The following is a 12,878-nucleotide window of genomic DNA, read 5'->3' as shown; positions in this document are numbered from 1 at the left end:
ACAGTGCTAACATGGTGAATAGTGGTCAGCAGAATCCCTCTGTCAGGGTTCCAAGTAACGCCCCCAATGAAAGAAGACTCTGAGGCTTGAAGTTCTTCAAAGTTCCATTTTACTAGAGATGTCATATTGGCACATCTGGGAAAACCGAAATCTGAACGTTTCCAGGTTTTCCCCACCCAAAGGAAAGTCCAAGTCCCTGCCCAGCAACCACAAGTTCATCACATGGTCCAATCAAAGCACCGTCCGAACTGGAGATGCCTCTCAGCCACACCCCTCCAGGTGCAGGGCAAGATGTCCTTGACTCTCTGAGAAAGGAATGTTATTATGACTATATATCACCCCTACTCCATACAATTTTCCCCTCCCAGTTTCCCACAGCAGTAAATGTGGCAGGCCTGAAGGTCCAATGCAAAAGATGGCTTCCAGGTCTGACACCCTCTAGACAAAGGAGGTCACCCTCCAGCACCCCAGACCTCTGCTCCTTGTGAGGAGACTGTGTAAATTGAAGTCTTACAGTATACTCATGAGTGAAACAGTTGGTTACCAGAGAGACTATTCATACCCACAGCGCAGCCTATGCTGGAAATGTGAAACACATGAACGGTCATTTTATTATGTCTGGTGGACTTGTAAAAATGCCAGATAATTCTGGGTTCAAATACATCCAGTAAATACAAAGAATTTTAAAGACTGATTTTCAATTAAAATCAGAACTTTTCTTGCTGGGACTAATAGTCAAATAGCTAAAAAAGACTTATGGATGGTTGTTTTTCTATACACTAACCACAGCAAATTATTGTAAATGCAAAGATGAAATGACTATGGAATGCCTATAATGGAATAATGGTTGGTGAAGATGATAGAATTTGCAGAGATGGAAAAATTGACCTGTTTAATTAGAGAAAAGGCAGTAACTACATTAGTGACTAGAAACTATTTATGGACTTTTTGCTGAAAATGGGAAAAAATTGTACTGTGATTTATGGTTTTGGCAGTTAGAAAGGGTCAATTATGGAAAGAAGGGAGTTATGATGTAATCTTAGAGAGAAGAAATCTGAATGAAATTTATAACTGTTTTAAAGAAGATTGGTAGTCATTTCTTTATATTTTGTCTTTTTCTTTTTTCTACTTTCTTTTTCATTTTTTCTCATCACTTTTTTTTTTAGATTTTTATCCCTTTTTTCATATTTAACTCAAGATGGCAAACATACCAATACTCCTTCCTTCTTCTATTTTCCCCACAACAACAGCTCTGTGAGGTGAGTTGGGCTGAGAAAGATTGACTGGCCCAAAGTCACCCAGTTAGTTTTTCATTCCTAACTCATGGTCTCTGGTTTCTAGGCCAGCACCTTCACCATGACACCAAACTGGCTCTTTTCTTTCTTTTCTTTCTTTTCTTTTTTGTAAAAATGTTTTTATTCTGTCAACATTTCTTTAATAAAAATTAATTCAAAAAATATTAAGTTTTACATGTGGATGCGCATGTCTACATGCATGTACTACATATATAGAATCATGTCCGATGTAAACATTTCCCTTTCTGTATCCCTGGCTCTTCTCAAATAGATTGAAGGGGGGGGGGGGAAATGACAGCACTACTGCTGTGATTAAGAGGTAATCAAATAATAATCTGTTTGACGATTAATTAAAACATGATTCCATTATGATGTCCCTTGACCAACTATATCAGTTTCTAGTTTGTTTCCAAGGATGATGCAAAAACTGCTGGTTCTTGATCTATGCAATCATCCACAGTTAGAGGGTCTTCAAGATCAGCATTCCTTGGCATATTTCCCTGCTTATATATTGAGATCATCGGAAGTATTTCTCCAGTTTTTCTCACGATTGGAGATTTTGTGAGAAATCTGGGCAAAAGTGCTTTTTAACAGAAAGTATTCTCAGTTTAGAAAACTCCAGAGATTCACTGATAGTGTCTTGGCTTCTTTCAAGCTTTTTCACTGAGGAGACTTTGGTCGAACACCAGTTGTAATACTTTTCTGACAACAGGCAGACATTTAGTTTTTCTAGACTTCTGTTTATAGCCTTTTCCCATGGTTTATTACTTTTCCTCCGCTCAGCATTGTCTGCCTTTAGCTTATTTTTATGTCTTGGTTATTGTAACTTGTTCAGATTTTATTACAATAATAAATTGTTTGAAAGATATGCTATAAATAAATCTGGATAAATAAATATATCACTCAAGTGAGAAACGTTCTTTACTGAACTTTCTAAGAGACTGAAAGAAAATTGTATGTGTACAATGGGGTTTTAAACATAGGTATCTTATCTAAATTCCTATAAGACTGTCAGGATCAATGTGACCCAAACATCAACACTGATGTAGAATAAGAGTGGAATGGGGCAAACTTTTGTATTAGTCTCAAAGTCACATCTGTTACACTTTTAACAGAATTAGATCAGCATTTTGAGCTTAATGTTAAACTAAGACCTACAGCACCAGGCACAATTTTAATGAAAAGAAAATCTATTTTTAGTCACTTAGAACAGCTGAAAAGTATGCTACCTACCAACAGCAATTTCTTGCCTAACTTTGCTCCATTCTGCTTCACTAAAAACTTAACCAAATATACATCCAAAAAAACCCAATAATGACGTGTTTCACTAAAATGCTATACACTTTATTTACTTTAACAATTTAACCTCCGTCCACTCAATCCACAGGCTGACTGTAGCCTATCATTCAACCCTGATCATCCATTGGATGATCAATAAACCTTCTGTTTGGCTGCTTGCCGAGGGCTACAAAAACAAAGAAATTGTCAAGCATCTCATACTGATGGGCTACAGTAGCCTACATTTTGATTTACAGGGTATGTATGCTGTGCCCATTGAGCATATGTTCTTTGTGTTTAGACCAAGTTAGGCAACTGGTCCATGTATCTTTTAAACTTGTTTTCTGCAGCTTTTCAAACCCCTTTTCATGGAGCCATTAAATTTCAGAGATGTAATTGTGGAAGATCAGCAGTGAGTTCTCTGCCAGGAGGAATCTAGGACTTGGAAGCTATAATCTAAGTTCTGAAATAAGTTTGGAATTAGGAAGAAGAGAGCCAGTTTGGCCTAGGGATTAACACAGCAGATTAGAGTTCTACTCTTGCCTTAGGTATGTAATCAGCTAGGTGACCTTGGGCCGGTCACTCTCTCTCAGCCCTAGGAAGAAAGCAATGGCAAGCTACTTCTGAAGTACTGCCAAGAAAACTACAGGGATTGCAGTCATCAGGAGCCAACGTTGATTCAAACGCATTCCCCCCTCCAAAAGAAAAACAGAAAGAAAAAGAAGCCAAGTTTCTGCCAAATTTGGAGGGAAGAGTTTCTGGAAAGTCCTGTTCTGCCCAGGCATACCCTAGGACAGTGATGGCGAACCATGAAAAACCTAAAGGCTTTTCATGCAGAAGCTTCCCAGTGAAACTGGATCAGCAAAACCTCTGCCTGAAACAACTGCTAACATGCCAACATACAAGACAAGATAAACAGGGCTACAAAAATCTATATGACCACTAGATGGAAGCAAAGAGTTACAATTTTCCACTAGTGGTCTTACAAAAGCAGGTTCCTTATGGTCCTGTCCTTTATGAGGAGGACTCCATGCACACATTGATCCCAAACAAATCACCATCAGAATCAGTGGTGGGTTGCCCCCGGTTCGCACCGGTTCTATAGAACCAGTAGTAAAACCGGCGGGAGGCTCCACCCACTGACCCTGAAGTCATGAAAATGCTTCTGCGCATGCACAGAAGCTTCTGCCCTTGCGTAGAAGAGCACACGTGCGCACGAGCGAAGTGAGCACGAGCGTGTGGTCCCGTTGTGAACCGGTAGTAAAGGTAAGTAGAACCTACCCCTGATCAGAATCATGTAGTAAAGAAGTTGTTAGAAGAAAGGAGTTGGATAGATTGTACTCTGCATAATAACTGTTGCCCAAAACATGCCTACTTTTTTCCTCTAGTTGCTACTCTTCCTGGTGACACATTTGCTGCATCTCCAACAATATTCTCAGTGGAAGAATCTAGATATTTAGAAAGGATGGAGACAAGATATAGTGCTATAAAGAACTTGTATGAAGTGAGAATATTTGTCCATCCGGTCCAATATTCCCAACACTCTCAAAGCAGTTCAGAGCCAATTGCACTAATTCTGATGGTTGTGAACGATGGGAGGAGCTTACAGAAGTTGTAGTCCAAAACTGCCATGAGCACTAGGTCATCTCTCCTGATCTGAATAAGAGTGGTTCCCAAAGTCTTGTTAGACACCGTTCTTCATTCTTAAAATTAAAAATGCCAGAGATTGCATGCAATAATTGTGCTCTATCATTGACTTATGTTTTTTCCTTAAATGTTCATTAGTCCCCTACAAGTCTTCATAGTGTATTCCCAAGTGTTTAGGACACTGGTGAAATCCTCCGCGGGTTGCCACCAGTTTGCTGCCCACACATGCACCAAATTCATGCTGTGTGCATGCATGTGCAGTGTACTCCAAATGCGCAGTGCATGTGCATGCACAGTGCAAGCCAAACACACGCTACGTGTATGCACATGCACAGTGCACACCAAACGCGTGCTTCACATGGAAAAAGGAGCCTTTTGAAGGTAAGTAGAACAGCGAGGGAGGGGAACAGCTGTGCCACGCGATTTAGATTCGCTAGAAAGCAGGATTTCCTGCTTTCTAGCAAATACAAATTGTGCGGCACAGCTGATCATCGGAAATACCAGTTCGGACGAACTGGTAGCTTTTTTTTACTATCAGTTCGGTGAGAACCGGTAGCATTTCACCCCTGGTTTAGAGTATTGATGGTTGCAACTGTCTCAGCAAAATGTACACTGTTGCTATGCTATCTTGTGTTTAACAATGTTCATAACAGATTTAAAACATGTTAATAATTTTTCAGAACTTTTGTGGAAAGGCCATCATGAGTTTCTGAGAGTTGTTATTTAAGAGCAACATCAATATTTAAGCAAGCCAAAAGTTCTCCTACCCTGTGAGCATTTATTTTGCTCACCATCTGGAGTTGTGAAATTCAGATCACTGTAGGTTCTGCAGTGGAAATGGAACAACTCTCCATCCCCAAATGGAGGATTCCAGAGGGATCCTCTACCAGGAAAATACATCCTAATGTATTATCAGGTATTAACATTACAGATGATGGAACAACTACAAGCAAATGTAATCATTTCTAATGAAGATTCCAATGGGGAAAGTGCAGAAATTATGCAAAAGTATATTAATAATTCCAAGGATTGCAAAAAAAAGAGAGAAAAAGTTCCTTCCCAAAGCTATTAAGTGTTAGCCATAGCAGGACACAGATTGGTGAGGAGGGTAATAGGAGTACCTGTAGGTAAAGTCACATTAGAATCCATTACACAAGAATGAATAGCTACTTTGTTCTCTATAGGACATTGGGAAAGATGGAGGGAATATCAAAGACAATATAGTTCAGAGATTTATTTCATTTTTCCAAACTGCTTTGATTCGCTTAAAAAGAGGTAAACTCTAGCAAGAGAAGAATCTTATCTTGAGGATGATACATTATTATCAAAGCAACATTGATTACCTATATCAGTTCATAGATAGATAGATAGATAGATAGATAGATAGATAGATAGATAGATAGATAGATAGATAGATAGATAGATAGATAGATAGATAGATAGATAGATAAGACAGACAGACAGACAGACAGACAGACAGACAGACAGACAGACAGACAGACAGACAGACAGACAGACAGACAGACAGACAGCTCCAGTAAAGGTCTAACATTTCTTAGTGGGCATTTTGCACCTTGTGCCTCTATTGAGTTTCATCCTTGGGCATTGAACTAAAACTAAACGGATGTGCATTGATCGCCATGTTTTAATGAATGGCCCTGCAAATTACAGGAAAGATTTAATGTTTCAGGAAGTATTTCTTAGCCTACTGCCCTCTAGATAAATAATCTAGAGAAGATATGTAGCTTGGAGAACATTTTTAAAAAAGCTATTTGCTTTCCACATCCATTTCTGTTCTAATTGTATAGCTTACTTTTATTTATGATTGTGCATTTAGTTAGTTAGTTAGTTAGCTATGTCTAATTAATCTACATAGTCCAACTGTCACCTTCTTTTTATTTCCAGCCTGCTTCTGAGGCAGACTGGAATAAATCTAAGACAGTGTTTCTTTCTTTCTTTTTTTAAAATTTATTTTAAATACAAGTAATGCAAACAGTATGGACATATACATACACATTTAAATACAAAAAAAGAAAAAGAAAAAAAATATCAATAATACAGTGCACCCCGACCTCCGGAGACCATTGTTTTCCCCTTATATTTCTTCTTCTATAACAGCTAAAAAACATACAATATATTCTAATTGTGCCCTTATCCCCTCCAAAACAGCATATATTCTTGAGTAGGTTTATTCCCTTTGCCTTCCACCAACACTGATTTTATAAAATCCCCTCAAATTTCATTATAATTGTTTGTTTTAATCATCCCTTTTTTAAATTTAATTTCTGTTGTTAATTTATTGTTTGTTACCATATTCCATTCATTTCTTTGAATATCCCAATTTCTTCCCCAGTATTTAGCTATCACTAATCTAGCTGCCATTATCAAATTTACAATCATTTCTTTTTTTTTTTTTTGTTTCATTTATATTCCGTTGTTCCACCAGCAACAATAATGCAATTCTCGGTGACTTATCTAAATTTACATTCAAAAGTGCTCCAATTTCTCTAAACACCATGTCCCATATTTTTTGTGCACTATCACAATCCCACCACATGTGTTTATATGTTCCGATCTCTTTCTTGCACCTCCAACATATATTTGTATATTTACCATCTATTTGATTTAATTTACTCATTTCAATTAAGTTTACAATTTCTATATTTCCTTTTTGTCATATGCATTCCTTATCTATTTTTTTTAAAAGAACCAATGTTACCCTTCATTCTCATCTCTAACCTTAATCATAATTAAATTCAATTTTTCCCTTCTATCTATATTAGTTACCAAAAAGTCCTACCTGTAAATGAGTACTTTAATTTCAACCGTAATAACACAAGGGCTATCAATAGATTCAAACTCAATGTAATTCGCTCTAATCTTGATTGTAGGAAATATGACTTCGGCAATAGAGTAGTAAATGGCTGGAACACTCTACCTGATCCTGTCGTTAGTCTCTCTAATCCCCATACCTTTTACCTTAAACTGTCTTCTATGGACCTTTCATGTTTCTTAAGAGGTCCCTAAGGGGGCATGCATAAGTGCACCAGCGTGCCTACCGTCCCTGTCCTACAGTCCCCATTTATATTTAATCATTCTATGTGTTTATGGCTATGTTTTGCCTATTTATATCCTTTTATTTGTGCCAATTTTTTTCATGTGTCCATGTCTATGTCTATGTCTATGTCTATACTGTTACTTGTTTCCTTGTTCTTGTTGATAGATAGGTAGGTAGGTAGGTAGGTAGGTACAGTAGGTAGGAAAGTAAGTAAGTAAGTAAATAATTAAGTAATTAAGTAAGTAAGTAAATTTGGCCATTAGAATATTCATCTTCTGAAAGATAGAATGCAAGCATCTCAGGAGGTAAGTCAAAACAAACCTTTATGTGACTCTTGACATTAATCAGATATATGAACCAAAAATGATTTTTATCATTTTGGGCAAAAGGGCCTAGCTGAATTTATGTAAGAACTTTTTGCATGCAGCTCAAAAGAAGGAGTGTGCAGCAGGCAGAACAGAAAGGAAAACAAGAGAAACATAAGGCAAAATGTCTTTTTCCCCCCTCCTGTTGGCAGGTGAGAAAGTGAATGGAGAGGAACATCTATAGACAGGTTTTTCTCCGGGGTGGTTACCTCTTGTAGCCAACCAACTAATTTCCTATTGCCTTTGGTCACTCCCTAAAGAAAGAGTCTGAATTCAGTCAGGGCTTCCCTGATGTACTTTCCAAATGGGTTGGACTAAAGAGCCATATTTTTAGATAATGGAAGTTGTAGTTCAATACAGTTCAAATCTGTCAGATTACATGTAATATAAATGCCTAGTAATCAGCCAGACTACAAAAAAAAAATTGCACATGCCAATTTGGTGTGTTATCCAATGAAATGTGTTGTCACAGAATATTGCCACAAAAGACACCCTGGATATCACTTCTATGATTATTTGTTATATTGCGAAGGGAATCAAGCAAAGCAAAGCCAGTTTGATGTACTGATTAAGGTGGTGGCTTAGAAACTAGGAGACAGTGAGCTCTACTCCCACTTTAGGCATGAAAGCCAGCTGGGTGACTTTGAGCCAGTCACTCTCTCTCAACCCAACCTACCTCACAGGATTGTTGTTATGGGGAAAGTATAAGAAGGAAGGAATATTAGATATTTTCGCCACTTTGAATTACTTATAAAATATTTTTTTTAAAAAAATAGCCATTGCAGTTCTGAAGTCTAGCGTAGCAAAAACAGAGGTTCAAAACAAGGACAATGTATGGGTAATGGATGTTTTGCTCCTGGGCATATGTTGAGATTAAAATTTTGTTTTCACACATATTTTTCCTAAAACTTTTCTCAATTTTAGTAACCTAATGTTGGGATTGATAGGGTAAGGAGTAGAAGAGGAATCAGGTTGGTTTTTTTAAACTGTAAACTGTCCATAGTCACACTGAGAATAAGATAAAGTAAAGGTTCTCCTCACACATATGTGCTAGTCGTTCCCGACTCTAGGGGGCGGTGCTCATCTCTGTTTCAAATCCGAAGAGCCAGCGCTGTCTGAAGATGTCTCCATGGTCATGTGGCCGGCATGACTAAATGCCAAAGGCGCACAGAACGCTGTTACTTTCCCACCAAAGGTGGTCCCTATTTTTATACTTGCATCTTTTACGTGTTTTTGAACTGCTAGATTGGCAGAAGCTGGGACAAGTAATGGGAGCTCACCCCGTTATGCAGCACTAGGGATTTGAACCACTGAACTACCGACCTTTCAATCAACAAGCTCAGCATCTTAGCCACTGAGCCACCACATCACTCGAGAGTAAGATATGGTATCTAAATTTGATAAACAAACAAGCAAGCAAACAAACAAACAAATATTTTCATTGTAAAACAATAGAAAATCTAATCCTTTTGACAATCCATTACAATCTCACAAAATGAATACATTCACACTTCCTACTAAATAAGTAAGTAAATGCTTCTAGGTGTAATGTTTGAAACTTCTGATTTTATAGAGCGTTTCCTTTACTGCAAACATCTTACCTTAAAGCCAGAATAATAGTTTATTAATCCAACAATAGGTCATTTTTGCTGAATCTTGAAAGCAGTGTAGGCCGCTGGAAGCCTTCCAACAGGAATGAAATTTCTGGAACAAAAAATGATCTTGCATTCTGTGAATGGACAGTCTTTGGAAAAAGTTATGTTGTGTCCGGATTCTCATATTTTGTCAATTTTCCTGGAAAAGCAAAGCTATAGCTTGGCACAACTCCAAATTCTTGGGACCTAATAAGAAGGTTGTCTATATATGTAATAAGTAGATTTTGGATCAGATACTCAATTTTTCACTAACCTTAAGATCCCTGTTCCAAAAATGTAACTTTAGGATTGGAGTGGGGAGGGCATTCTGCTACAAGACAAAATGTGGCATGAAGGGCTGAAGTAGGCAGAAAGGATCTGTGAAAATTAGAAACTAATGCATGAGCAAAAGCATTTTCCATTGACTCTTAAGCGTTTCCAGTGTGCACAAAAGATTCTTTTGTGAAAACATGTGCAGAAGAATCCTATGTAGGTCCTTCCAGTAGATCAAAGAAGCACGTCTGCTTCCTTTGAACTCACAGTGGACTACCTGCCAAGAAGAGATGATTTAGTTGTGCAAAATTCCTATAGTGTACGGAAGCTGAGTTGGACTGACTCAGGGCCTTTATCCTCTGCTGAGTTAATTCTTGAATCAGCAAAAAGCTATAGCAGCGTGACATTTTTTTTTTTACCCACATTGAAAATCCCTATTCTGCCTCTTTCACGTCAATAAGCTAAGAATGGCTTAGGCCTATTTCACTCATGGGACAAAAGTAACATCATGGGAATATGACACTAACAGGAAATATATGCTGCAGGTTGTTTCGTGAATAGGAGCTAGTAGGGAAAGGGCCTCAAATAGTGCTTTGATTATTATAACTTACTCTGTCAATCCTCTCCCAAACTATGGGTGTTTTTAAAACATTTAAAATGAAGTTGACTTAAAATTGAGCTTGACTCTACAAGTAGTCCTCTTGACTATTCGTTTAGTGACTGTTCAAAGTTATAACGGCACTGAAAAAAGGGACTTGTGACCATTTTTCACACTTACGACTGTTGCAGCATCTCCATGCTCACATGATGTACTTGTGACAGTTGTAGTATCCCAGGATCATGCGATCATCTTTTGCAACTTTCTGACAAGCAAAGTCAATGGGGAAGCCACAGTCACTTAGCAACCGTGTTACTAAGTTAACAACTGCAGCGAGTCACGTAACATCTGTAGCAAGAAAGATCGTAATATGGGGCAAAACGCACTTAACAACTGTCTTGCTTAGCAATGGCAATTTTGGACTCAGTTGTCATAAGTCAAGGACTACCTGTATAGCATTCTTCCCACTCCAGGCTACAACCATGGAATTCCCAGATTGACTTCACAGTCCAAATACTAACTAGAGCGGACTCTGTTTTGCTTCTGTGCCCAACTCTGACTCCCACTGCTTTTTTGCCTTCCCGTGCAGGGGTGCTATTCAGCAGGTTCTGACAGGTTCTGGAGAACCAGTAGCAGAAATTTTGAGTAGTTCGGAGAACCAGCAAATACCACCTCTGGCTGGCCCCAGAGTGGGGTGGGAATGGAGATTTTCAAATATCCTTCCCCCAGGAGTGGGGAGGGAATGGGGATTTTGCAATATCCTTCCCCTGGAATGGGGAAGGAATGGAGATTTTGGAGTATCCTTCCCCTGCCACGCCCACCAAGCCACGCCCACCAAACCACACCATGCCCACCAAGCCACACCCACAGAGCCAGTAGTAAAAAAAAAATTGAATTATACCACTATTCCCATGGTAGCAATAGCAATAGCACTTAGACTTATATACCGCTTCACAGTGCTTTACAGCCCTCTCTAAGCAGTTTACTGAGTCAGCATATTGCCCCCAACAATCTGGGTCCTCATTTTACTGACCTCAGAAGAATGAAAGGCTGAGTCAACCTTGAGCCTGGTGAGATTTGAACTGCCAAATTGCAGTCAGCTGGCAGTCAGCAGAAGAAGCCTGCAGTACTGCATTCTAACCACTGTGACACCACGGCTCATTGTCATTCTGTTTAGGTAAATCAATACTGACCTATTACTAAAGTTTTGTTTGCCATTATAATTATTTTTCTATTTATGAAATGTATTCTTCTTAGATGATCACAAGACCACCTGACATTAGGATAAAAATAATATGGTCAGCTTAAAAGTTTAACATTCATTTTGGTCCTATCAGACTGCATCATCTTTCTCTCAAAGGATGACCCAACAGGCTACAGGATTGTCTAGTTACGTATTAAAAATACCGATGAGAAGTCTGGCCTTGTTACTGTATTTTAAACCAAAGCACAGTGCATTAAGAATACAATGCACTCTAAAGGGGAAAACCGATTGACTTCCTGCTCAGTCTGCCATCCAGATGCCAGAACCAGATGCCAACAAATTAAGGGCTCTAGTTCTCCTTTCCTCTCTTCTCTTTAGAGTAATGACTGTGTAGCACTTCAGCTAGACCAGGGGTGGGCAAATGTGGCCCTTTTACAACCTGTGGACTTCAACTCCCAGAATTCCTGAGACAGCTTGGCTGAGCTAGACTGCTAGGGAATTCCTAAAAACAGAGGACTGTCCTCTCTAAATTAAAAACAAAACAAAACAAAACAAAACAAAACAAAACAAAACAAAACAAAACAAAACAAAACAAAACAAAACAAAACAAAACACAGCCACTATATTCTGACAGCTTCCAAAAATTCATCTTGGCCCTGAAAGTTCCTCAAGAGATACGAATATGTAGATGATGTTTCCAAACATGAATACTGAAATCTAACTGCAGCTCCCCCCACCCCAGGTTTCACTGATGAATGGTGGTATCCTTATTCCCGAATTAAGATAATATTCTAGAGAACTCTTTGTCACTATTCTGTTTGCTATATTCCTCTTTCTGTACATTGGTATAATTTAATTTGGAACTGGAAGGCTCGGTTATTCCGAAGCTGGAAAGATTGTGTACTAATTGACAATAGGCAATAACAAAAGGAGTGCTTAGCGTGTAAGCCTTTGTTTAAAGGCTCCCTTGGAGGGGAACTTTAAGAATACCATGAAAAGACTCCGAACAAATCTTTAATCCTCTTCAGGTCACAGTTGGCAGAGTGAATAATAGCAAGGGGGCTTTTGCACCTTTTAGTTCTGCTAAACCAGTGATGTAATTTGAAATGAGCTAAACACAAAGGCCAAGGGATGTGGGGGAAGGGTGTGGAGGGGGCGGGAGGATTTATTTTCCCCCCATCTTGTCAATCCTGCTCAAATGAACAGATGAATTTCTGTTCTGCATTTATATATAATTCTGTTTGTGTAATTCCTATAAGCCAATGGAAGGGAGGGAAAAACCCCCGCTGGGTATTATTTTTTAAAAAAAAAATCCTGACCACATTCCAAGGAAATAGTTTGATTTGTACACGTTTTACTCCAGATTCCCCACCTCAGCCCTGTAAAAGAATGTGTCCCTCTCACACACATAGTCCACCTCACTTTTATCCCGTCCTCTAATAGCCCTATTCCTTTGTGGGTATCAGTGTGAAAATCTTTCTATCCTTCTACAGCCTCCCTTTTCCCCCCTATTCAACACAAGACTG

This window comes from Pantherophis guttatus, chromosome 1 (genome assembly GCF_059756535.1).
Source record: "Pantherophis guttatus breed Tessera chromosome 1, ASM5975653v1, whole genome shotgun sequence".
NCBI lineage: Eukaryota > Metazoa > Chordata > Lepidosauria > Squamata > Colubridae > Pantherophis > Pantherophis guttatus.
The sequence above is the reverse complement of the archived record's forward strand: the minus strand, read 5'-3'. Positions refer to the sequence as shown.